General features: G+C 41.9%; 1 protein-coding gene and 1 long non-coding RNA gene across 2 annotated transcripts in view; one reads left to right on the top strand and one right to left on the bottom strand.

Moving 5' to 3' along the window:
• Positions 1-27635, bottom strand: part of EXT1 (exostosin glycosyltransferase 1) — a 247821-nt gene that overhangs the window by 41518 nt on the left and 178668 nt on the right. The window lies entirely within an intron of this gene.
• Positions 18882-26970, top strand: LOC123363541. The gene is made up of 3 exons (XR_006576796.1): positions 18882-18983; positions 23013-23134; positions 26312-26970. It is a non-coding gene; the product is annotated as an uncharacterized LOC123363541 (long non-coding RNA).

Raw genomic sequence — 27635 nt, 5'->3', positions numbered from 1 at the left:
TGCCTCCTTTCTTTGAAATTTTTAATACATGGCTATAATGATATCTGACGACCTTGAAACTAACATAAAAAGGATTTTCTTGCCAAGTGCCGAAAGGCAGCCATTGGAGTATTTCATTCAGTCTGGTTCATTAACATTGAATCAGCCAGCCATAGTACCCTAGCTGCAAGCTTCCAAAATATGCCACAGTATATGTGTAGCAGTAGTAGTGTACATGAAGATACTGTATTTTCTGCAGAGCTATGGCTACTAAGAACCGTTGAACTCTACACAGGCAAGGTGGATCTGACAAATGCTGTAAAACTCTCTTCTACACCTGACATGGGAAACAAAGCTTAAGAATCTTTGAACAACTAATTTCAAGGTGAAAACATTTTCTATCATATTTATGCCTAACCATGTACAAACTACCATCGTCTCCCCCATAAAATGAAAGATCACTATAAAAGAAAAACTGAAAAGTAATTTGGAATCCACTATAACAATACCAGGGCCATTTTACAGTTAAGATGGACACTAACTAAGGCATTTTAAATCATTTTTATAGCCTTTATGGCTGTATAGTTGCACTCTATTCAGTGCCATGTTATACATAAAAAAACTTTGATACAGAAACCATTAAAGTAATAGTATGGTCTATTAAATAAAATACGTTTTAATGATTTCACAGCACAGGACATTTTGACTAAATATACAAGCACTGTCTGTATCATAAATCTATATCACATGTATACAACATGCACATCTTTTGGACTGCCAAACAGAAACCAATTGGCTTATAAGGTCATGTGACCCTAGATTATTACTCTTTTTCTAGAACAGTAGTTACTCTGGCCAGCAGCTTTTGGTGTTTAAAGGTGTTGACTAATACTCCAGATAGATTCTACTCTATCAATGCTGCAATGTGAGAGTCAAACTTCATCAGGGTGTCTCTTTAGATAGCAATATGGCCAATTAAGAACAACCCATTAATTTAGTGTCTTAAAAGCCGCTTTTAAAACAAAGTCATTAGCGCTTCCTGTTGGTGTGTGTGTGTGTGTGTGTGTGTGTGTGTGTGTGTGTGTGTGTGTGTGTGTATATATATATATCAATATACACTGTGATTCTCCCCATCCCGTAGGAAGACCTCTATTGTGGGTCTTATGTTTCACACAAACACAACTGAAGTAATCAATACAGACAACAAAGAGGAATCAGAAAAGTCCATGGACGAAGACTACAGAAGTTTTTTCATCTCACTAACAAACACAGATGTACAGTGAGTACTACACATTCTGGCACAGTGGGCAAGTACTTTTTTGGGATGCATTATATGTTTGCATGCATTGTTTGGGTGGGGTTTTCAGAAGTACTCGTTGGCCTAACTCTTCCCCCTCTGAAGTACATGATCACATCCATTTCCAAATCCTTAAATATTCTAGTCTCCTGAAATGCATGAGGGCCAAAGTCTGACAGGGTTACAGACTCTTAGAGATTAAAGATGAGAATGACCTGTTAGATTATCCAGGACATAGCACATCAGGGCAGTAATGTTTCCTATAGCACGCTTTCGAATAATAATTAAGTATATTTTGCTATGGCACCTCCCATCCTCTGAAGATCACAAAACACTTTTAAAATTTTTATATATAAAGACTCCACCCCTCTGTGAGGTAACAAAGCCTCATCTTCATGGAGTATCATAGAATCTCAGGAATCATAGAATCTCAGGGTTGGAAGGGACCTCAGGAGGTCATCTAGTCCAACCCCCTAGTAGTTGTTCACCAAGTCAAATACAGAGCCTGGAATGAAATCCAAGTCTCCCAAGTCCTAGTCTAACCACTAAACCATGTTCCTTAGTACTTTGCCCAATAAAATACAGAGTTAACATGAGATGCGATCACTAGCATTTGATACTTCTGATACCCTGTTCCACAGACACAGCAAAAGTGGAGCTGATAACTAACTTTGAAAAATGGGGCACTTGATATTGTACATCTTCTCCAACTGGCTCTGTTAGAGACTTAACCTCCTGCTTCTAGTGAAGCAAAAATGGAGTGTCAAACACACATGCCATATCATCCTTATCGGCTCCCAGTAATGATCTCTGCAAAGCTCCCAAACTCCAGCTACAAAAGCCCTTTGCAATATCTTTCTGATGCAAGTTAAATCCTCCCGATTGATTTCTTCCCCAACTTTAAAAGCTACCATTAGAATTTCAGTTATTAAAGCATTAGTTTAGATTAAAGACCCAAACAAAGGAAAATCCATACTGCATTTTCGGAACAAAGAAACAAGCTTTAATTCATCTGCCACCTATTCTAATTTCCAGATTACAGGACATACTTGAAAGACTTAGAGCAGAGAGAAATAAAGATATTATTGTGAGGTCTCTACTGTGTCAACTCCTGCTAGTATTCAAGTTGATGATCATTTAGTGGAACCCCCCTGATCTTTCTTTATTATTATTATTATTATTTTTTAAAAATAGCTTTGTATTAAAAATTTGGTGTAAAAACATACAAGGCCTATGTTGCTGGGGATTAACGTTTCAAAAGTTGTATGCTTTGATAACTAGGGGTAACTGGATACTTTAACTGGCTAGAGAAAGAAGTGGTTACATTGAAAAATCGTACACGTTAAAATAAGGGATGAAGTTAGTAGATTCTGTAGAAATTCAAGCAATTGGATCCACATGAAGCCATCCTGGGGCACAGGGTCTTCAAGCATGAGGCAGTTGCAAGATCTGAACTTCAATACGGTGCTATAGAAAGTAAACCTTTTTGGAGTTTAATAGAGGATGTAAGCCTTTCAACTGATGTTTTGAACCATCCTATTGAGTTCTGTACAGAATAGATCGAAAATTATTTGGCAGGGTGATAGTTTTCTACTCAGTGCTACAGAATTTTTCCAGGAAGGATGCTGGACACAAGTGACTCACTGGCATTTTTTAAAAAGTTATATTTCTCCAAACACAGTCTCTAAAAATGGAAAGCAAAGACCACATATAATACTGATTATGCAGGAGTGCTTTTTATGAATGACTAGATTTCTTTGGGGTATTTTTTAAATGGACATTGTACAGAAATTATTGGCAGAGCTAGATGTTGTCAAGGTTTACAGACCCAACATGTGGCCCGTCTTAGATAAAAAAATTAGTTAAAAAATCATGGAGCTCTTTATACGGTACTTTTGCCCTGAACTAAATATATAAGTGACTTATCTGTACCCTTAAAACCTAAAAGGGAGCTGCAGCTCAGCCCTCATGAGCTTGAACACTAGAACAACTACAGATATTCATGAACAAATGATAAATATAAATCATATACAATGATGTCCATCTCAGGACTGCAAAGCACTTTATAAAAAGGTGATTATAATTCCCATTTTACAGATGGGGAAGCTACCTTGCAGAGAGGCTAAGACCCACATTTTCAAAAGAGGCCTCTAACTTTACTATCCTTAATTTTTGAGTGCCTAGTTTTACACATTTAGGGTAAATCTAGGCCCCATTACAGTCAAATAGGAGTTTTTCCATTTACTCGATGGGGCCAGGAATTTACCCCATGGGGTATTGTCAAAAGTGCTCAGCAATGGACTAACTCTGTTCCCAATGAAGTCAACTCCCACTGCCTGAGATGGAAGGCCAGAGTTAGGCTATCGCTAAGAACTTTACAAAAACCTCTCTTCTAGGGTCTTATTTCCACAGTTCCCACTGATTTCAATGAGAGGTACAGGAATTCAGCACTCCTACATATAAGGCTCTAGGCGTCTGACGTTGAGCACCTGGAAGTAGAAGCCACATTTGAAGATGTTGATCTCAGTGACCCACCCAGGATCACATAACAAACCAGTGTCAGAGAAGGATAGAATCCAGGAGTCCTGATTTTGAAATTCGGTGTGAAGTATGCAAGTGTTTGGATTCAGCTCATTATAAAAGGCCACTTACAAAATCTGGCCATTGAGTCAGCTTCCAAACAATGTGGATTGTTCAAGACTTTATTGATTTGGAGCCCACTCTAGTTTGGAGAAGCATCCATAACATTGGGTGCTTATCTTCTGAACTTTATGAGAGTCACCTTCAGCACAAATCAATGTGAGCTGTGGAGGGATGAAAGATTCAGTTAAGAAACTAATCTCCTATTTACACTCCCCTGGGGTTATTCTATAAAGAGAGAAAGCGAGAAATGTTTTAAGTTGGGAAAATTATGAAAAATAAAAACATTGCTCAGGCCCTTTGCAACAGAAGCTGGGTACTCCAGTGCTCAGTTCAGTTAACATCAACGTGGATCAAGCCATCTCACGGAGAGTTTAAAGTGCAGTTGTGCTCTGAGCAGTGATGTTTTAAAAACAGCACCCTCTTTCTCAGCAGGTCGGCTCCCTGTGTGTGGACAGTCATATTGGCTGATCTTGGTAAAAAATAAAGTTAAGTTTTTACTATTATTTCCCCTCAGCACACACAGCCTTGGGAGACTGAGCTGGATTCTCTTGTGCTCACACATCATCAACAGTTATCTAAGGGTAGTATGTTTATACTATCCACCGGATCGGCAGGCAGCGATCGATCCAGCAGGGGTCCCCTGTTGACTCCTGTACTCCACCGCTGCAAGAGGCACAGGCGGAGTCGACGGGGGAGCAGCAGTAATCGACTCACTACGGTGAAGACACCAATGTAAGTCGATCTAAGTATGTCGACTTCAGCAACGTTATTCATGTAGCTGAAGTTGCATAACTTAGATCGATTCCCCCCACACCCAGTGTAGACCAGGCCTTAGTTCCATTTGCAGAGATGTGCGTTCAACCCCATGGTTTTCAACTGGTGCCTTAGGTTACACCTGTGCAACCCCATTAAAGTCAATAGGGCTGCACAAGCATAGCGGACAACAGCATTTGGTCTGCAGAACTTTATTACTGGTGATGATGCATGAGTCAAAGAAACCACAGCTGGATTTTCAGATCCTAGGCTGAGTGAACAGGGCTGACATTATGATTGCAGAGTCCACATGAAGCAATATGCCTTCTAACAGCAAATGCCTGCATCCCCAATGCCTCATCACAGTGTCAGAGCCATTAGCCACATGCTGAAGGTGCTCTCAATCTCCACTGGCTTCTATTAGAGCTCAAGGTGCTCAGTACCTTGCAGGATCGAGTCTTAACCTTTTAGCATTCCTATCCTGCTGGGCAGTGTGTGCTTGAACATGCTAAGTCTGTTTTGCACGCTAATACATTATTTATGTAAGCTATTCAGGCATAGGAGCGAGGACATAAAACATTTATCAAGAAAGGGACCAGTTTGTCATTTTAAAATAATTATGTTTTTTTTTTAGAGAAACCAACAAATTCTGTTGTCTTGGAATTATTTATTGGATTGTGCAGACAAGAAAGGACTCTTTCTTTTGGAGGAAGGAGTCTCAAGCCCTGATTAATCTTTAATCACTAGAGATTTTATACCTCATGTTCAGCAAGTACATTTAGTAAGGAACAGTGATCAGACCAACTGTACACTCTCACCTATCTTTTACTATTGTGGACAGCAGAACAACCTGTATTAACTGTGGAGTTATATTAATAAGAACTCTTCCATGCATCTCTTCAATTATGCAATACAACCAGTAGGTGGAGCACACCTACACAGCAATTCTTCCTAAGAACCCATTCCTATGTTCTGAGCCTCCATAGGACACATTGGTGCAGAACTGCTATTGGTTATAGTTACACATTTCCTATAGCCCTCTACTGGATAATTCAGAGAGAAGACCTGGAGTCACCTGGGGAGACATCTTTATTTTCTCTATGCTCCACCTCCTGCATTTCCCAGTAGAAGCTAGTGGGAGAAGGTGTCTCACTGGCTGGGTGACAATTTAAACTATACAGAAAACAGAAGACATTCAATGCACATGCACAAATCTAAGGAGAAACACGATCAGATGTGTTTTGTAAAGTGCCAAATAAAATTCCATAAAGAACAGTTTGAGATCTTAACGATTATCAGATTAGACTAAGGGCTAGCAGCCCCTGGACTCACCATGAGCTGGAATAACTGATAGATGTTAAATGCCAATAAGAGGAAGGAGCCACTTTCCCTCATGAACAAAAGTCTACAAACACTGACTGTAGGTGGGAGGACAGTATTCTACACATTGAAGATAAAATGCGACCTGGTAAGGGGGAATCTGTTACATAGTCACATTATTTTCAAATGTCCTCCAGTGTATTAAATATAACCCACTATTATGCTTTTTTAAAAAAAAATTTTTTTTTCCAGTGGTGAGAACAACAGAGGTCTGTGTTTTATGTATGAAGAAATCTGTAAATGAGGCTCTTGTACAGGATAACTTCAGTTTCATATATCTTTATAACCAATAACACTATCACTCTGTGCTGGTTTGTGTATACACTGTAGAATTCCTAGCTGAGTCTGGGGTTTGTATACCATTTCCCTCAGGGGCAGTAAATTAGACTGCCAGCTATCTCCACAAAGTTTCAAACAGATGTTCTCCCTGAGTTTACTCTCCCAGATTCCAGATGGCTTCTGATACAGGCTCTTCCTACTGCAGCTCTTCATCTCACACTTCAGGCATGTCAGCAGTTTTTGCGGATATCTGAGGCTAAAGAGGTGCAGTTTTTTTGAATGGCCTCATGTAACACAGTTGCATTCTACACACAGCTTAAGAGACCATAAAATTGAGTAAACCAAAATCTATGGTAATACTTAATGTCTGAAACAGGACTGTATTCTGGAAAGCAGTGACTTAGAAAATTATTTAGGGGTCACAGTAGACAAGCAACTCAACATGAGCTCTCCCAGTGCAATGCTGTGGGGCAAGAAGGGCCAACCTTCGATGTATAAACAGAGGAATAGTGAGTAGGAGTAAGGAGATGCTTTTCCCTCTGTCTGCAGCATTGGTGAGATAGATACTGGAATACTGCATCCAGTTCTGGTGACCACATTTTTAAGGGATGCTGAAAAATTGGAGAGGATGCAGAAAAAAGCCACAAAAATGATTCATGGGCTGGAGGAAATGTCTACAGTGAAAGACCTGAAAAACGTAATCTGTTTTGTTTATCAAAAAGAAAATTGAGAGGTGACTGGATTATAATGTATAAGTAGCTTCATGGGGAGAGAGAATAAAAGATACTAAAAGGCTTTTTAATCCAGAGGAGAAAGGCCAGAACCAATGGCTGGAAGCTGAAACTAGACAAATTCAAATTAGAAATTAAAAAAAAACAACAACAAAAAACTTAAAATAAAACCCGTGAGGGTGATTAACCACTGTGACAAACTACCAAGGAAAGAGAAAGACATCTCTTCATGTCTTCTGATCAAGACTGGATGTCTTTCTGGAAGACATGCTTTAGCCAAACAAGTGGGCTCAATACAGAGGTAAAAAGGGTTAAATTTAATATAGGAGGTCAGCATAGATGATCTCATGGTTCTTTCTGGCTGTAAACTATTAAAATAGTTTTTTTTTTAAAGTGACATTGCTTTGCATTTTCTATAAATGCTTCCAATACCAGCATGTTTTCTGAAAATATTCTACAAACGGTTCAGAATGTAAAAACCCACTCCCTGATCTTTTATCATGAATACTTCATTGAATTAGATTGTGAACTCTTGGGAAGGGACCTATCTTCTTATATATCTATAAGTCACTGTGTAAAATCATGATGCTAAATGCATTTTTCATGGATTAACTAAATCGCTCCTGGAGTCATTGGCTGATGTGTGAAAATAGAAGGGGCAAGTTAGGAAATCTAGGGACCAGCACAAAAATCGATAGGCTTAACAAGATTTCCTTATGTACAGTATTCTATTCTCTTCCTTCCCCCTGCCTCTTAGATATCTCTGATCCTTGGCTAAAAATGGAGCCAATTTTCTCACTGAAACATACAGAGGCACTATAATTTACAGGTAATATCTTCAGGGGATTTATTACCTTTTGCACGGAGTAGTTCTTCCTAAAACTATTTTCTCCACGTACGTTAATATGTTGGCATGGGAGGGGACAGAGGCTGAGAGACAGTTTACCTGTGCTTTAAAGGGGGAAGAAGGTCTTACCTCTTTCTATCACATTTTACAAGAGATTGTTTTCTCTTATACCTTGTTCAGTGTCACGTTCTCTAGCTCTGTCAAGTAAAGACATCTTTGGCACTGAACCAGCCAGATGTAGAGGCAATGGAGTTAGTATCTTCCGCCACATCTGGATATCTAGCTAACTGAGGGCTCCACAGGTGTCTCCCAAGTGTGCTAAAATTAGAAAGGACTGGAGCCAGCAAGTATTCCATTAACTCTGCCCTCTCTTGCTGCTTTTCCTACCTTGTCGTCCCTCCCTGACCTGACAGGATTGGTATATTTCAATAATATTCTTCTCAGTGACATTCTTATGGACGCAACTATTTTGTCAGCATATTCCCAAGAAATTCATGGGAGATCTTACAGCTCCAGTTTCGGTGGGAATTCTTCAACATTTAAAGTGCCCCTGTAAAGTGACACATGAACCTGCAGCCGGTCCCAGCATTACCATGACGGTCTACTCCTGACCGTCAAAACTCTTAGCAAATATTTCTTGAATGAGCCATTTGACAAAAGCCCTGTAGAGAGGTTATGACAGATGAGTGGTAATGTTAACCTTTTCCCTCCACCTCTCCCCCCAAGTTTTCCCCCCCAAAACAACAGGGCAGCTTCACTTTGCTCAAATACACTGGTATTTAGACACTGGTATCCAAATGTTGTGGTAATAAGAATGCCATAGAGAATATTAGTGTGCATCTCCTGTGCATCTAATTCTTTATCCTTTATAACTGTTTATATGTAGTGCTCTTCAAAGATACTGGATGGACAGCCCAGCTACCTTGAACTGGCAAACACTTATGCACATGCTTACCTATATACATGCAAGTACTCCAATGGGACTAAATACTCACATGCATGTTTGACATGTGTGCAAACGTGTTTAGGGTTGGGCCCTAAAACATGGAAGTCCAAGGCACATTGAGTGCCATGGCATATTGCTACCCCAACAGTAATGTGTGTGATAGATAGGGCCAGTCAAAACAGCCTCAATTTGAGAACAGCTCAACATCCAGACAGCAAAGAGTGCCACAATCACAAGTCTACAGGAAAAGGAAGAAAGCCCTGATGTCAGAGGCAACCAGATGCTGCGGGGGGGGGGGGGGGGAAGCAGGGACAACATGCTGGAGGCAACGGCCTGGGAGCTGGCTGCAGAGGAAAGGCCAGGCTGCTTGGGGAGCTGGGACAGAAAAGCTGAGAACCAGCAGAGAGACACCCTGTTGCTGATGGTACAAAGCTCACTGCCAAAGATCTAGAGGGGACTGGCACTCCATAATAGCCAGAGTGACACCCTGTATCGGGGTCAGCTATCATATGAATTTAATGGCAAGCTTCAGGCATCTAAGTTTGAGAAATCTGTCTATAATTTTCAGACACCACCAGCAACAAGAAAAATATCTGATTGTTACACAGTTCCACCTTCTGTTTATAAAAGAGTACGAAGGTCAAACAAAGAACATTACACAAAATTTCTTCCCAGCAATGTCGTGTTTTTGGCCCCGGCTAGAGGTTACGAAAGCAAGGAAAAGTACTTTTGTTTCTGACATTTGTGTAACAAACCCAAACAACAAGCAGAGGGTCAGGTCTGAGCTCAGCCTGCAGGATTGTTTGTAAAATGATCAATGACGCATATAAATGGACTCTTGCTTGTCTGACTGCATTTAAAAACATGGTTTTTAACAACAATATTTTGCCAAAAGGTTCTCAGTATAGCAGAGAATAGAATCTTGGTAAAAAATTAAAGGAGGGGTGAGGGTAACTTGTTCACCATCTACGTGTTATTCTAAACTTTCCAATAAGGGTATTGAGCATAGTAGTCTTGTGATTTTGGCCTAATCTGCAAGATTATTTTAGCCTGAATACAAAAGGGATGTAAATGTCTTCATCTCATCTCTAAGTGCAGCACAGCTGGTTAGAACAGCCAGAATTGCACTTAGCCATCACATTGTGTTTAAGCTGAAAATCATTTCCTGCCCATCTTCGGAGCCATTCTAATTCTTAAAATTTAAATTCCTGGACTGCCAACCAGAAATTAATCAAGATAATTTTTTGGAAGGTGTCTAGGTCACTAATGAATACATACATCCTATTTTGGGTGTATGGCTTTCTAATTACTTTTAATAACCAGTAGGTGGTAGTTATTGTGCATATCTTTCCAAGTCCCAGAACAGAGCAAAAAAACAATTAATGGCTGTATAAAAATTACATGTGAAATGCTCATTAAGATATGTGGTCCTATCTGTATTCCATCATGGGTTATGGAGGTGCACCATGTGCCCCAGAACCAGAGAATTTGCAAGCAGTGTCCAGGGGTTTGCATGTGTGTCCTGGCTCAACCCCATGCCTCTGACTGAGGGGATAAAACTGTGGACTGGGCCGAATGCCTCTCCAGTTCCTTCTCTACTGTGAATCAGATAAAATCCAAAGCAGAGGGTAAGGAGAGCAGATAGTGGAATACATATAGGGATCACACATCTTGAAGAACCTCCAGCTACAGGTAAGTAACCTCCTCCTCTTTTTCAAGTGATGGTCCCTACTGTATTCCACTGTGAGTGATTGATAAGGAGTATGCAAGTAGGAGGAGGCTGTGAGGATGTAGATGGTAGGGCTGAGCTGAGTACTGCTCTCCCAAAGGATGCATCAGCAGAAGGGTTCTGCACCAGGGCATAATGTCTTACCAATGTGTAAATGGAGCCCCATGTGTCCAGGAGCGGTACCTCTTGAAGAGGTGCCATAGCTGTTGCTTGCACTCTAGTGGAATGTGCTTTTAAGCCATGGGTGGAGGGAGAGGAGGTTCAAAAGCTGATAGCAGAGCAGAATGCAACCAGAGATCCATTTGGAGATTCTCTCGGCAGAGATGGTGTTCCTCTGACTCTCTTTCTGCTATAGTGACGAGTAGTCTTGGGAGTGGACTCTTTCTTCCCCTGCAGAAGCATGTGGTTTTGAGAAGAACACAGATAGGTGAATGGATTGGTTAAGGTGAAACTACTTTAGGGGTGAATTTTGTGTGTATCCTTATGGAATATAGTGTGCGGAGGATCTGTTATCACTCCAAATTCACCAACTTTTCTCACTGAGGTGATGGTTACAAGGAAGGCAACCTTCCTGGAAAGGGGGCACATGGAACAAGTAGCTTAAAGGCTGAAAGGGGGGCCTTGTGAGTACTGAGAGAAAAAGGTTCAGGTGCCCAAGAGGAGAAGTCCTTCCATTTAGCTAGGTAACATTTTCTAGTAGAGTCCTTTCTACTATTAGAGAGGATGCCTAGTTGGGCTGTAGAGCATGAAAGTTCTAAAGATGATGCCCATCCAAATACCAACCTCTGAAGTGGAGTGGACGCAGATTGGGGTGCTTGATCTTGCCGTTCCACTTGGTCAAGAGCTCAGGGAATGCTGGGAGGATGATTGGTGGTCAGGACGACATGCGTAGCAGGTTGGGAAACCAGAACTGCCTGGGCCAAAAGGGGGCGATCAGGATTACTCATGTTCTGGCCTGGTGGATTTTTCATACAATGTGTGGCAAAAGCAGGAGTGGAGGGAAGGCATAGTTGAACTGGTCTGACCACGAAAGAAGTGGACTGTTGCCTTGGGAGTGGTAACCTGGAGCAATACATGGTGCATTCCCTGCTTGCTTGAGAGGAGAACAGATCCCTGGTTGGGGTCCTCAATAGAGTGAAAATATTGCACTGTATCGAACTGTGGCGCTCCCACTCGCGGTCGACTGTGAAATGTCTGCTGAGGGAATCTGCAAGCACATTTTGCTTCCCTGGAAGGTAGACTGCCAATAGCGTGATTTGATTGCTGATACACCAGTTCCAAAGGCTCACTGCTTCTGCACACAGGGAGGTGGATCTTGATCCCCCTGCTAGTTGATATAGAAGACAGTTGTAGGTTGTTTGACATTATAAGGACATTGTGAGTGCAGAGGAAAGGACTCGTATGCATTCCAGACTGCTTGCAACTCCAGGATATTGATGTGTATCCTGGACTCTCAACATGTCCAGGCAACTTGTGCTATGTTGCTGTTCATGTGGGCTTCCCAACCTAATAGGGATGTGTCCATAACAATGGTCCTGTCTGTAGAGGAAGGGAGAAAGGGGACGCCCATATACACCTGATGAGGATTTGTTCACCACAGCAGGGAAGACAGTACCTTGGCTGGAACTGTCACCATGAGGTTCACAGAATGATGGCTTGGGGAGCACATGGACTGCAGCCAAGGTTGAAGGCAGAGTCTTGCGAACAGGGTGACATAGGTGCATAAGGCAATATGACCTAGGAGAGACAGACATGTCTTGACCTGTACTTGAGGGTTGCTTGTGATGTGAACTATGATATTATTTATGGTCTGGAACCTGTTCTTGGGCAGGTACACTCTTGTGATGATAGAATTGAAGGTTGCCCCCAATGAAGTCCAGAGATTGTATGGGAGAGAACAGATGTTTAGATGTTTATGCTGACTCCCAGTGAAGAGCAGAGGTGTAACATCATGGAAGTTGACACAGGCTTCCTGGAGGGACTTAGCAACAAGAAGCCAGTCGTTGAGGTAAGGGAAGACAAGGAGACCACGATGTCTGACATGGGCCGCTACTACCAAGAATATCTTGGCAAAGACTCTGGAGGGTGGTTGCTATTCTGAAGGGGAGTACACTGTACTGAAAATGGTTGGAGCCTACCATGAATCTGAGAAAGCACCTAGGGGTGGGATGATTGTCTATGTGAAAGTAGGTGTCCTTCATATCAAGAGCTATGAACCACATGCCTTTTTCTAAAGATGGAATTATTGCTGCCAATGTGACTATGTGAAATCTGAGTTTGCGAATGAAGCAGTTGGGATGGCAAAGGTCAAAGATTGGTATCCAACCATTCTTCAGTTTGGATATCAAAAGTAAGTTGAGTAAAACCCTCTCCCTTGATACTGAGCAGGGATATGTTCTGTCACTCCGCACTGAACTAAGGAGTTCACCTCTTGTTTGAGAACACTCTCGTGAGAGTGGTCTCCTAATAAGGGGGACAGGGAGAGGAGCTTTGGAGGAGGTAAGAATGCAAACTCTGTAATATAGCCAGACTGGATGACGTTCAGCACCCACTTGTCCATTATTATTGCACTCCAGGTGTTAGAAAAGAGTGCTAGACAACCCCCAAGTGGTGTGTGGAGATTGGGAGGTGTTGGGCTTAGTGTTTCATGGCTCTCATGCTCCCATCAAAAATAACATCAAGCCAGAGGCTCAGTTTGAAATGCCAAGCCTGTTACAGAGGGCGTAGGGAAGTGGGCTTATGTAGTAGTCCACAGGGTCTCTGATGGAAAAACTACTGAGCCATACATCTACATTTGACTGATGGGCGGGGCAGGCGTGTATATCCCCAGCAAGCAGCGGGGCAGCCCTGGAATCCTTCAGGGTATGGAGGTACTCATCTGTCTTCTAATTGAAGAGGTGCAATTTATCAAAGGGAAGGTCAGCAGTGGTATTCTGGACCTCTCTAGGGAACCCTGACGCATGGAGTCATGACTTCCTGCGCATGACGATGGCAGTAGCCATAGCTCTAGAGGAGATATCAGTGACACTGACTGCAGATTGGAGGGCGGCCCTGACTTTCAGTTTGCCTTCAGCTATCAGAGCTTGAAAGCGAGCACTGTCCTGCTGCGAAAGGCTGTCAGTAAACTCCACAAACTTGGCATAGTTCAGGAAATCATATTTAGCCACAAGCACCTGATAATTGGCTATCCTGAACTTGAGGCTGGATGATGAGTTAGCCTTTCTTCCCATTTGATCCAGGTGTATGCCCTCTTTGTCAGCAGGAGCAGACCAGGTATGTTGCAGTCTAGCCCTTTCAGAAGCAGTGGACTACCAGTGAATTGGGAGGGAGGGTGAAAAAAAAAATCTACACCCTTGGCCAGCTCATAATAATGTTTATACACCCCTTTAAGGGTGGGACCACTGGTGGCAGAGATGTGCCAAATTGTCCTGGCTGGCTCCAGGATGGCTTCATTAATGGACAGAACTATTTTGCTGGGTCTGGAAGCGTGCAGGATGTCAAAGAGTTTGTGCTGGGAGTCTTGGATCTCCTCGAGAGGAATCCAAAACTCTCCAGCAACTCTGCTGAGGTGGTCATGGAATTGCCCGAAGTCATCAGGGGAGAGAGAGATGGAGGGAATGTAGATGTGTCAGCTTCATTCAGGGATGACAATGGCAATCTTGCTGGTTCTGGTGGAACCACAGGATCTGGAGCATAATAGTCATCCTCTTCTGTCAGATCCGGGGGCAGATCCGAGTGTCCCCTTAGAGGGGAGGCAAGGGGGTGACTCCCTAGTGGATCAAATCTACTCTGCAGGTACTGGTTCCAAGACCACCGATACGGACAGTAGCAGAGGTTGATAGGTAGTCATGGCAGCCCCCATGGCATGGGGTGCCAGCGGCTCTAAGTTAGATGAGGTGAAGGTTGGTCACAAACCAGTGTAGGTCTTTTGGGTAGTGGAGGGTGCAGAGAATAAGGGAAGAGGTTCACTGGATGGCTCAGAATCTCCCAGTGAGGAAAAGGCTGATTCTGGTTCCAGTGGTGAGGAGATGTATTCTGTGTATGGGATGGGTGATAAGCTCTTTCCAGCAGTCCATTCTCTTGGAAGTGATATTACCTCTCTGGAAATGAAGGGGCCTGATGGAGGAGGGGATTCTGGATCCGGGAGAACGAAAATGTCATGTGTGGCAGCAGCAGATTCAGATATCCCCCAGTATGAGAGGGGTCCTGCTTGTCCGAGCCATCAGAACTGGCAAGGAAGGTGACATCCAAAGTTAGCGGTGATCAGACTTCACTGGTGATGACAGGATTTGGGAGGAGCTGGGATGATGGTACTGATGGAACACAGTCTAGTATTGATGGAGCCCCATGCTCAGGGGCTTTCTTGTCGTGCCTCTAGGACTTAAGATGTACTAAGTCCTCAGACTGCGTTGTTGGACTTGCTTACAGCTGAGTCTGACTGAGAAGACTTAGTCTCATGTTTATGAGAGTGCTTCCTAGCTTCCCGACAAGACCCTTCCATGGGGGTTTGTGTGAGTAGATTCTCCTGCACCAGAGTGAGACTTTGCAGCAGGAGGCACACTCTTTGCTGAATTAAGATGATGTACGGGGAGGTTGCTTGGCCTACGTCCAATTGGAGCCTCATGGCCTTCTCTATGAGGCAGAGGTCGCAAGCTCAGGCACGTTGCCCATCAGGGTAATCCGCTGATGGGCCATTAGACATTTTGTTTACACTGACCATCTGCAGGCACAGCCCCCTGCAGCTCCCAGTAGCCGCGGTTTGCCGTTCCTGGCCAACGGGAGCTGCGGGAAGGGGCAGGCCGCAGCTGGCCGCCCCTTCCCGCAGCTTCCATTGGCCAGGAACGGCAAACCACGGCCATTGGGAGCTGCGGGGGGCCATGCTTGCGGACAGTCAACAACCAAAATATCTCGCGGATTACCCTGATGGGCCACGTGCGAAAGGTTGCCAATTGGCCTGCTAAACCCAATCCTTGAGGAGGCCATTCAGGGATCTGGGGCAAAAAAATAGTTGGGGATTGGTCCTGCTTTGAGCAGGGGGTTGGACTAGATGACCTCCTGAGGTCCCTTCCAACCCTGATATTCTATGATTCTATGACTCCTGCTGTGAGGTATTTGCAGAGACAAAGTTCCCGCTCTTCTTGGGTAAAGCTAGAGAACAATCAGCAGATACTGCATCTCGCTGCAATGTGAGTTTTCCTCAAGGCAGTACAGGCAGTGCTGGTGGTTGTCACTGACCGAGAAGAATCATGGAAAGGAAGCGTAGAGTTTGAAGCCCGGAGCCCTGGGCATAGTCTAGTACCCAAACAGGGTAGGGGTGGGGCGGAGGGGGATGAAGGAAGGAAGAGTCCCCCCAGCAGACGAATCTAATGCTAATCATTAAAAACTATTAAAACTGTTTAAATAGTTACAAACTAGATGACTCTTATAGAACCAAGCCGAAACTGTGGACATTAAACATTACGACCCAGACCATGCACCGGTGAGAGGGAACTGTACAGGTAATCAGTCCACCCCCCGTGCCCCCTTTTCCCCTCAGTCAGAGGCATGAGGTGAGCCAGGGTCTATGCACGGAGCAATGGATACTGCTTTAAAATTCGCTGGCTTCGAGCATACAGAGGTGCTGGAACTAGGCATGCTGGGGATGCTACTGCCCTGCCTGGCTTGAAGTGGTTTCGATAATATTCAGTGTTTACAGCATTCCCACTATACAAATTGTTCCAGCATCTCTGCGGGCATATGTGTAACCTGAAGTGGAATACAATAGGGACTATCACTGAAAGAAGGATGGTAGATACTCCTGCATGTGAGAAGGTATGTTTCCCTTCCAAGTACTTTTCTGTGGGTAAATTATGGGAGCAACTGGATGCTGTTGGGAAGATTCTGTTCTCAGCTACATTGGTGTGAAATAATTTACTCTGGATTTACGCCCATGTAGCTGAGAACAGAATCTGTCTTCATAGGTTTTCCTTCATTGAGGACTGTTCTGCTAAATCTTGGGATCCATCCTAGACTTGTTTCTTAATACCAGTTGCCTAACTTCTACAGAATCAGATGGCAGCATTCTCCTAATCTGGAAGTATTTAAACTCAAAGTGGTTCCACGTGGCTTTGTGGATGCTTTTAGACATAATTAAGAAAGAAGGGACTTGGGTGGTGCCTTGCTTATTCTACAGTGCAGTCATTTGGATAACATGCCCAAACTGTTCTCTGTGTGTCCCAAAAACAATTAGCAGCACCGTGAAAATGCAGTTCCTATGTTTTGTATTTAAAGCAGAGTTTTTTAAACTCTGGCACCAGCGGGAGGCTGTTTTTCACAAAACTGAGTGATAAACTCTGCAAGAAACACTCATTCCCCAACTATCTGCATGGCTTTTGCACACATCTGTTTCTCTCCTGTCCCCAAGAGATGTCTAAAATCTAATTAACCAATTAATTTGCAAATATATTCTAATTTATTCAAGGCAGATTTTCTTAGTGTTAAATTATCTGACAGTGAACCATACGCTGTACACAGGAACAGGACTTCATTAAAATACCAAAGGTTACACAAATGGAATAAAAATTATATTTGTACTATAGTCAGCACAAACTTCTATCCCCTAATGAGAAAATGTGTGTGTATTTCTCTCATTCTAATTTGTTTTTGCATGTTTGGTGTAAACCTGTGGTTAATACATTTGCAATACCAAACTACTATGCTTAGTGTGGGAACATGAATATTCTAATTAAGAGGTTTGCACTTCCATTTAGCTTGCAAAATAATTTAAATATATAAATACATAAACCACAGCCAGTGTCTGTAACACTGAGTTTTCTACAACCAAGCTATGCCATAGTTCATTCTTCACTGAAAGGTAAGAATTAACATTTACATTTGCATCCAGGGCTGGCCTGTCTAACAAAGCAACAGTCGCTCCCTTCCGCAGCAGGCAGTATTGTTTACTGAAAAGTTCGAATTGTAATTTACAGCACTTGTGCAAATGGGTTAAAAAAAAAAGTTGGTGGGTTGATCTTAATTGCTACATTCAAACATTTTATCCAGCTCAGTGGCTGCATGGGTACAAAATACAACAGCTGGGTACAATTCTGCCAGCTATTAGAGAGATTATATAATTTACTGTACAGGGATGCCAGCCACAAATAAAAACAGAGAGAGTGATGGCGGTTTTGAAAACAGTCCTCCTGTAATTGCTAAATACCCAATTACTTTATTATGTGGCACTGGCAAAAACAAAAATACTGAGGTTTGAAACTGTCAGGTTTAGAATGATGTCTCTTAGAAAAGAATCCTAAATAGTTGTTCGTTCTCTCTCTCTCTCTCTCTCTCACACACACACACACACACACACACACTTTCCTTTACACTAGGATTATCATTATAAGAACATAAGAACGGCCGTACTGGGTCACACCAATGGTCCATCTAGCCCAGTATCCTGTCTACCGACAGTGGCCAATGCCAGGTGCCCCAGAGGGAGTGAACCTAACAGGTAATGATCAAGTGATCTCTCTCCTGCCATCCATCTCCACGCTCTGACAAACAGAGGCTAGGGACACCATTCCTTACCCATCGTGGCTAACAGCCATTAATGGACTTAACCTCCATGCATTTATCCAATTGTCTTTTAAATGCTGTTATAGTCCTAGCCTTCACAACCTCCTCAGGCAAGGAGTTCCACAAGTTGACTGTGTGCTGTGTGAAGAAGAACTTCCTTTTATTTGCTTTAAACCTGCTGCCTGCCCATTAATTTCATTTGGTGGCCCCTAGTTCTTGTATTATGGGAATAAGTAAATAACTTCTCCTTATCTACTTTCTCCACATCACTCATGATTTTATACACCTCTATCATATCCCCCCTTAGCCTCTTCTTTTCCAAGCTGAAAAGTCCTAGCCTCTTTAATCTCTCCTCATATGGGACCCGTTCCAAACCCCTAATCATTTTAGTTGCCCTTCTCTGAACCTTTTCTTATAATGATTATTTATATTATAGTAATACCTAGAGCCTTTAGAGGACTACTGGTTACAATTCTATTAGGCAAACATAGTAAGAGACCATTCCTGACTCGAAGATATTATGATCTAAATAGACATGACAGACAAGGGTGGAAGGGAGAAAAAGAGAGGTAAAATGACTGGATCACACTAGCAGCTCAGTGGCTGAGCTGGGAACAGAACCCAGGTCTACTGTTTCACAGTTCAGTGCCCTAAACACTGGATTCTACTGCCTCTTGACAACTTGCGCACAGGTTACCAGGACTACCATTATACATTTCATGACTCATATGTTGGAATGCACACAAAACGGAACACTTGCGACAGCATACCCAAGAGTTATGTGAATCCATCACCTGCAGCAAGGAACGACACAATCTGGGATCGGTTGGAGTGGCCAATGGAAGGTCAGTCATACACACACTCTCTCTCTCTCCACAAGTTTGCAAACACCTGCAGGGGCTGAGTAGGGAGTTCAGTTGCTGGCCTGGAGTGTCAGCTGCTGGGTCTGGAGCCCCAGCTCTTGCTTTGTTCAGAGTTATGAACATTTCAGAATTACAGACGACTTCCGTTCCCAAGGTGTTCATAACTCTGAGGTTCTACTGTAATTTTTTTAAATTGATTTCATGAAATAAAAAGTAAATGATCTGTTACAGGGTTACAATTCCATGGTGTGGTTTTGGTCACCACTTGAGTTTGCTATCACAGTTTATTACATCACCAGAACCCATTGGTTGAATTATAGCCCCAAAATTCACAGTTGCTCATTATTTATTCTAAGGAACATATTTTACTGTCCTCTGAAACAAAGTTTTGAAAATTGGCATACAGCACCAGTCTCTCATGATACATTATAAAAACAGACCCGGCTAGAGATGAAGGTCTTGTTCATTCAAAATAAAACTTCAAAAAACCCACAAATATTCTCAAATCTTTATTCTTTGATTTGCTACAGCAACTCAGCCCTTTTGGTCTTAAATCCAGGCCACTTATGGCTTTCAGTAACTAAGCTGTGCATTGCAGAACTAACTGTCACCCAGAATAGGCTACATTGACAAATGACAGGAGAAATAGAAGTATATGATCATGTGACTATAAGTTGCCATATGCCAAAGTTTGCTTCTGAGTTGGCATTGTTTAATATTAAAGGGCCAATGCTCCCCATGATCTGTGGTTAAAGATCTTCCCTTAGAACTTTTGAGATTATTCTTTTCACTGAAAAGTTTTCTTGTTTTGTAAGTCGCCCTTATTTACATACTTGCCTACGTACAGCATTTTCAAACGATGTGACACACCTAGACAGTAGCACACTGATTTAGTTATTAATAACTCCAACTGTATATGCCACTGATTGTAAATAAAGCTAACATTTTGCAGAGATCCTGAAACTTAAAAGAAGTCTCTGATCAAAACTGGTTCCTGTATTAGTGACAGCTTAAGCTATTAAAATATACTCCTCTTCATCTGCTTCAATGTCAGCCACAATAAATTACCTTAGTAATATAGATGAGCCTGTAAAGAGAGCAGAATTTCTTCTGCATTTTTCAAATAAAGGAAACAACATTTTTTACCTTGCTGGAATAGGCGCTACCACGTACATTGCATACCACATGAACACTGTATTCCAAATACTCAGCTTGCCATCTCAGAAATAGCTTTATATGCTCTTAGATATGCTTGGCAAGCTCAAGGTTATTCAAGACTCGCTCAATATTTTCCTTTTCAGGAGCTGAAGGGTAGAGGATGGGAAAATCTGGGAATTGTCAGTGTTTTACGGGGCATTGCCCATAACTGGAATTGTGCAATTTCTATTTAAAACTAAGCAGCCATACCTAAATCATAGCATTTGGAAGTGCCCAAGGTTTATTTCCTGAAGTAAGGCTTGGAGCACACAGACCTAAAGGTTGTGGTTCTTTATTAACAATGGCATAGACGACTTTTTATCTTTTAATGCGGGTGGGAAGGGAGCAAGTTTTTTAAAAAAAAATTGCTGCTTCAGTGAGCAGTTTTGTACCATAAAATTTGCCCCAAAAATCAGTGTTTCCTTTATTTTATTAATGGGGAGCTAACGCCTGCTGTGGTCTTCAGTTGTCTACATCCATGACTTATCCACCTTGAAGGCTGGGGTCTTCGGCACCTATAATATTGAGGAGCCTTCTGCAGCAGTTACAGTTTCCAAGTCAACTTCAAGGGAAATGATAATAAAATAATAATCTAGTCTAGAGGAGGCGAAGGCATAAACGGTTGTGGGGAGCTTCGTATTGGAGAAACAAGCAACAAGCCAAGAAGAAACTCTCCCCTAAAGAAATGGAACTAACATGATGTTACCCAACCATCACCTTGGTGCTTGTACATTATATTTTCTCTCCCCTTCTTTCCTGTGTCTTTCTGGTCTACTTAGAAAACCATTTTGAGGCAGGGAGTGTTTGTGTTTGTATACTGCCCAGCACATTGCTGAACTTCATTGGAGCCACTAGGTACTACCAGAATGAAAATAAACAATCGTAAAGCAGTTACAGCGGGGACAGTAGTGGTACAACCCGTCCTTGTCTCTCTTAAGACTGTGAACAAGAGTTTGGCTATCCGTCAACTCGAACACAGACATAAATGTTCAGACCACCAGCTAATTTCACACATCACCAAAAAGGCATCAGATGGTGGTAACGTTCAGTCACCACCAACCGTGGCTGGCGTCATGTTTTTAAGAAGGATTTGCTATAAGACAACAGGGACATTAGTATATACATAAAAGCATGTCTGCAATTTAATGTTTTTTTATTTATATATAAACACAGGTGTGTATATATCAAATACCACAAAATTACAGACATGCTCATGTGCTATATAGGAATGTTCTTAACATATTTTGTTGTGTAGACTTTTTAAAAATATGAGTGTCCTATCTAATATCTCTGTATTGATCTGCCAATAGTACACATGTATCTGGAGTCAAACAAAACCTTCTGCTCTAAGAGCAGCTCCATTAGCTCACCAGCTAGCAGGAGCTGATTTAGATAAATATAAATATACATAACTGATACATACACAGACAGGAGAGCCAATCTGACATATTCAGAGGTTTCAGTGCACACTAGACAATTCATTCCAAACTGATTTTGCTCTACATAAACACTTCCTGGCCAGAGAAAGTCCCATAATCCCAGCTGTACGAACGGGAGGTGTATTACATCTACTTCACAATGAAGGAAGATGGTATTGCACGGTGGTCTATGCAGCCTGGTCATGAAGGAAACACATACTTGTATGACTTAGAGGGAAAATTAACCCGGCAACATACCTTACTTCTCTGACTTACTAAGCAGCCACTGCCTGTAATAACAAACGTGGGGTGGGGAATACACACATACACACATTCTTAACAACATGTTCCTTGTCTTCTCGCTATACATTTGGCAAAGTTAAAATCATGATAATATGCTGGGCACTTCCCAATGCTAACCTAATGACTGATTATAACGAAATACCATATTTTAAATTACAGCCTCTCTCGCTCAGAATTTTTTTTTTTTTTTTTTTAAAGACACATCACCTTTGCCCAGTGCAGAGACTTTGACTCTTGTAACAACCGGAGGCCAGTCTGGCTGAAACAGCTGGCCTTTTCCTGATCACAGAAAAGAAGGTCACTGAATTAATGAAGGATCAGCTGCAGGACCCTAAGCCAGCCTACGAGGCGGGAAAAAGCAGACTTAGTAATTTTCAGCAGAACCATAGGGGGAAAAAAATGAGGTTCTATCTGGGTGAAGTCAGTTTTCTAGACTTGCTGTTCACACTATAGCAAAAACTACAGTGACACTGGGGTGAGAAAAAATAATTAGGTCCCAAATCTGCATTAAAACATTTTTGCAGGATTTCGTTCTTGAAGTGGAAAACTGTTCCCACAAGGTCTATTTTTAGGCATTTTATTTTAAAGAGATCAGAAAGCCTCTTCATGTTTAAATTTCTCAGTGGGAAGTTTTACAGTAATGATACTTAGAACTAGATTAACGATGACAGAGCACAGGAAATAAGTGAATACCATAGGTCTATGGAAATACAAATGTAGGTCTGAAATGAACATATGGCTAGCCAAAGAGAGACACTTAGAACATTCACCCTGACACAAACTGTACATGCTAACTAACATTATTGCTTCTTGCATTATAATCACTTGGGAAAAATATATAATATTTTGGGTAATTAACTGCATTTTTGAAAAAGTACTGAACCTTTTAGCCTGTCAATACCAAGCACTGGAGTCTATTTGTTGAACTGACCTGTGTTGACGTAAAAGTCTCTCTTTTAAATCAGGTTTGAAAAATCCTCCTGTCACTAATATATAAAGAATAGGAAAGCCTTAGTGGAGCAGTTTGAGATGTGGGGAAGCTAAGATTTCGGTTTTATTTAAGCTTTTATTATAATTTTGTTTTTTAATTGAGATTCTAGCCCCTATGGTTGTCAAGATAACCTTCTGAATATGAACCAGTGCACTGCTGACTTCCTGAGTCTACAGACTGGAATGCCTCTGTTGCTGCCCATAGTGCTCTCAAATACCAGGAAGGTAAAACTTACAAGAATGGCATTTTCTCTGCTGCTCTTCAGAATTCTGGGACAACAATGGAACTGACAAGATATCATGCCAGTTTCACTCTAATGATTCTTGGAAAAAAAACTCAGAGAAGGAGCAAGAACTGGAGCTCTGCATGGGGTAAGATCACTCAAGAAGTAAAAACTAGGCGTGAAGTACAACAGATGCCACCGCTTTTAGACACTGGGGGAAAAGGAGGATGGCAGGGCATCCCTCCTCTGCCCCATTCCTCAAAGTTTCAGGAAATTATGGAGTGATGCAAGAAGAGAAAACCTTTCTCCCTTCCAGCAGCCAGAGGTATTTGGTGCTGTGTGAAGGCTTAACATTTATCAGACACCTACTATCAGTGGCTCAGCTGAAAGACAGAAGCCCGGGGAAGTGGTTCAGGTAGGCAAGTATACTTCTCCTTGCTGCAGCTAGGGATCAGGGCCTGCCCTTTCAGCAGGGTAATCCCTTGTTTGGTGATGGTGAATCTCCCTCATCTTTCAGATCAGTCTTTGGTTATTAATCCTCTGGTTAGTAAGTGTGTCTGGTAATTTTTTTAAGTTTTCTATCAACTAACCTTGATTCAAAATTGACTGTGAGGGTAATATGGTGGTTGAGCCTCTAAATGCACTGGAATAAGTTATCAAACCTAATTCTGAAACTAGAAGTTTATTTATTACAAGAACCATTTGAGAATTCTCTTAATTAATGGAGACACGGGGCCAGGATTAGAACCACTGGAAGGTTTCCATCAGAATTATTTCTGGAAGAAAACTATCTACACCAGAAGCAACTTCTGAATTATCTGCCTACATGCTTCCTCTCTCAGCAAGAGAGGAAATCTAGGTCTTCCTTTTAAAAGTGGCTGTTAACCCTTTAGAGATGGATAATAATTTACTGATACACTCTCACTTCCCACCTCTGCCCATAGCATTCATTTATCTGGCAGTCTGGAAAATGCTACATTATTAATGGGCAATGCAGAAAGGCTATTATAAGAAAAGTGTAAGAGTTTGGCTAGCCAAGAAAGAGCTTAGAGGAAACATTTTTACCCTTCAGTCTTTTCATAGCTTGTGCTGGATTTCTGTTAGATTTAATAGCTGGCTCAGCCATAAGGAACCCAGGTCTGTAATTCCATATTTTTAACATGTCAGAATACAGCCTTGTACTAGGGGTGATGGGTGGGTGGCAGGATATTAATTTCTATCTCTGTGGCTTTCTATCAGCCAAAAGCAGCTGAGGATTTAAATTCTGAAGCTCCCAAACATGAATTACTTTTCCAACAACGCTGCTCGTCTTGGAGGAAAGAAAAATCCCTTTCTGAAGGAATTATTCTTCAGTGCCCAGACGACTGCTCTTTGGTTTGCAGCTAGAAAATTCTCCTGAGACTAATGTGACATTTTGTACTGTCAGACGAAAAAATGCCCCCAAAAGGCTGGTTTAACAACAGCTTCTTGACTTTTTTACTCCACACCAATTAAAAAAGAATTAGAATACTGGCAAGAAAAATCTTAGCAATTCAAAAGGCCATCCTAGGCCTTTCTGTTTCTTAGCAACATGCTGAGCAACAGACACAAGTATTCAGCTATACCAGCACAAGTTTGTATTAGGGCGCTGAATTTTGTGATGACGACTTTCGCCATTGTAATATTTTGCAACGATGCTTCTATAATGCTATTAAAATCTAGGCATTTTAGAGACTTGTAAAGTTTGCATTTGCCATGCAGAAGGCAGCTGCAGGTTATGTCCCCATTCACTGACCTGAATGAGAGTAAAACAACAGAGAACAGGATTTAAGACCTAATCCTAAGAACTCTGTACTGTTCTTACAATGCTTACTACCAACAATTCTGCCAATGATATTAGAGTTAGAAAGTATGTAGTGTCTGCAGGTTCAAGCCCTTAAACGCTACCAAGATAGGCACTACAGAAATAGGTAAAACACTCATATGCCTATCAAAACAAACAAACTGAGGCTGAACTGCCACCAAGCACTGAACAGGTATGATTCCAATACAGCCTCTTGTGTGCTCATCAACTTCATCCTCTCTCATCAGTCATTTCAATGCTGCATTGGGCCAAACTCAGAATTCATATACTTATTATACGAATAGATAAAGGAAACACAATAATGAGAAGTGAACAAATGAAGCAAATTTTTTGCACACTCAAGTGGCGCACAGTGAACAACCTTTTTTTTTTTAAATTTGGACTTCATGAGAAAACCAAACTGTTCAGCAGCTGATAAATCTGACTCGTTCCCCTGCCATAAAATTCACAGTAATCACAGAATCCTTTCCCAGTCTAATCTCTGTTGCAGTTCAATGGTCGGGGTGGTGATTTCTGGGTGTCAGAGGAAACCACACACACACACACACACACACACACACACACGTTCTCAATCCATCCACAATTACTAGATCACCAAACCAGTTTGCCATTCCAAATAAATAAATATTAATAAATCAATCATTTCTGGTTGTTTCCAACTCTCCCCTTTTCTCCTAACAAAAAGAGCATTAGAAGGACATGAAACCTCATGTTTCATCCCTTGAAATAAAGCCTGTATACTGAGGATTAAGGTGATGCCTTCAGGGGCAGATTAACCCACATCTGCCTATTGCAGGTTTTCTTGCACCTTTCTCTGGGTACGTCCAGACTACCCGCCGTATCGGCAGGTAGCGATCGATTTTTCGGGGATCGGTATATCGCGTCTCATCTAGACGTGATATATCGATCCCCGAACGCGCTCCCGTCGACTCCAGAACTCCACCGGAGCGAGCGGTGCTAGCGGAGTCGACACGGTGAGCCGCGGACGTCGATCCCACGCCGTGAGGACCCAAGGTAAATCGATCGAAGATACTTCGACTTCAGCTACGCTATTCACGTAGCTGAAGTTGCGTATCTTAGATCAATACCCCCCCTCCCCGAGTGTAGACCAGCCCTCTGTTAGAGCACGATACTGGACTAGATGGACCATGGGTTTGAGTCAGTCTGGCAGTTCCCACTTCTTGCAGAAACTAAAAGGAAACTCCAAAACAACTGTGTAAGATAATACGTCATAATAAAAAGTGGAATCCAAAGGCGTGCTACTGTAAATAGGAACTTACTGATCTTTAGTAGTAACATGAACATGTAAGGCTATCACATTTTTGTCTACTTTAGAGCCTGATCCTGCAAGTTGCTGACTACCCAGTTTCCAGGAATGAGAATTGAGGATGCAGCCACTGACACACGAGCTGTCCCACTGCGTTCAAACAGAAATGGAAACCACACAACCACCTTTCAAGAATACAGCCTAATGTCAGATATCAGGCTCAAATAAATCACCTATACTGGGAGTGGAGCATGTCATTTTATTCCCATAAAGTTCTATGCAAAGTGATGATGTCAACTAATAATGAATAATGGGCCTGATCATGCCATCAGTTTTTAAGATGAATGTTCTATGACTTCAATGGGGAATCCTGCTTACAAAACTGCTGGCATGACACGGCCTAAAAAATGATATTGTAACGAGATGAGGCAACAACATCCCATGGAAACAAGCTAACCCTGGACCAAGCTATTTTTTTTTAACCTGATGTCCAACAACTGGCTATATTTTTAAAAGTTAGGTGGCAACAATGCTGTGTGTCTAGAGACCTGGTTTTATTTTATTTGTTGGTGAAGACTGCTTTTTAATTTTTTTTTTAAAGGCACTGCCCTCTACCACTTAAACTGCTATAAGTGAAAATTCAGTTTTTAAAAATGACCAGAAAATAATCTGTGTTTTACAAGGTTGCTGGTAAGCACAGAAAGATGAGGGAAAGTGATTTATTCAAATAAAAGCCAAATTCTTCTGGTAAACCCTATATCACAGGCTGAGATTAATATTCAACAGTCAGGTGAACAATCATTTGATGCGCCAATACCCAAATGTCAATGGAAAATGTCATTATCTCATTGCAAATGGTATATGCTGTAAAACAGATGAATTACAAGCACTCATGCAAAGCATCAGAGCCACAATATATACCATATGTCAGCAACTCCAAAGGTTGGAGCTCAACACTTCAGTCAGTTCCGTCTCTGCAGCCTTCTGGCTCTTTCATAAATATATGTCTATTGATGCACTTCACCATGATGGTTTTCCCACTCTGCTAGGATTACACGGGGTTACCCCAGTAGTAGGCAAACAGCCAGCCAAGAAGCAATGAATAGTAGGGTACTATAACTAAGCAACTGTTGAATGGATTTGCTTCCTGTAGTGCATGCTGGGTAAATGAATACTGAATACCAGTGAGGCATGCAGCCTGATTGTATAATTAAGTGTCTCTTAAAAGATCAGAGATCAACTGTGGTACGAGTCAATAGACAGCTCTTTGACAGCTTTAGATGATCAACTACAGTCAGTTTTGAATGGACTCTTCTGTGAATCATACACTCTATTAGTCTCTGCGTGGGCAGATTTCAGTTTCCCTCCAAATGACTGAAATTGTAAATTTTG

Source organism: Mauremys mutica, chromosome 2 (genome assembly GCF_020497125.1).
Source record: "Mauremys mutica isolate MM-2020 ecotype Southern chromosome 2, ASM2049712v1, whole genome shotgun sequence".
NCBI lineage: Eukaryota > Metazoa > Chordata > Testudines > Geoemydidae > Mauremys > Mauremys mutica.
The sequence above is the reverse complement of the archived record's forward strand: the minus strand, read 5'-3'. Positions and strand labels throughout refer to the sequence as shown.